The sequence below is a fragment of the Microtus ochrogaster genome, chromosome 5 (assembly GCF_000317375.1).
Source record: "Microtus ochrogaster isolate Prairie Vole_2 chromosome 5, MicOch1.0, whole genome shotgun sequence".
NCBI lineage: Eukaryota > Metazoa > Chordata > Mammalia > Rodentia > Cricetidae > Microtus > Microtus ochrogaster.
This window is the reverse complement of record NC_022012.1, coordinates 91,306,794-91,307,313: the sequence shown is the minus strand read 5'-3', so window position 1 is coordinate 91,307,313 and position 520 is coordinate 91,306,794.

Sequence of the window (520 nt, the reverse complement as noted above, 5' to 3'; positions counted from 1 at the left end):
GGTTAATTAAATTAATTGAGCAAATGAGCCAAATTAACTAAAACTTTTTGGGGGAAGGGGAATTTTGAGACAGGTTTTCTCAATAGCTTATGGAGCCTGTCCTGGAACTCACTCTGTAGACCAGGCTGGCCTCAAACTCGCAGACATCCACCTGCCTCTACCTCCCAAGTGCTGGGATTAAAGGCATTCATGGCTACCAGCCAGCTATTTTCTGAATGTTTTATCTTTAGCTAGTAAATCTCTCTATTCCTAGTTATGTTCAATTTTGGTAATTTTCTTTTTTTCAAATATTTTTATATTATGTAAAGGAGTGTTTTGTCTGCATGTATGTTTGTGCACTTTCCATATGTGTGCAGGGCCACAAAGACCAAACAGGGGTGTCAGATCCCCCGGGACTGGAGTTACAGATGGTTGTAACTGCTGTCTGGATGTTAGGAACCAAACCTGAAGCCTTTGCAAGAACAGCCACCTCTCTGGTTCCTTTAGCATTTATCCGTATCCACTTCCTTTTGATTATTGC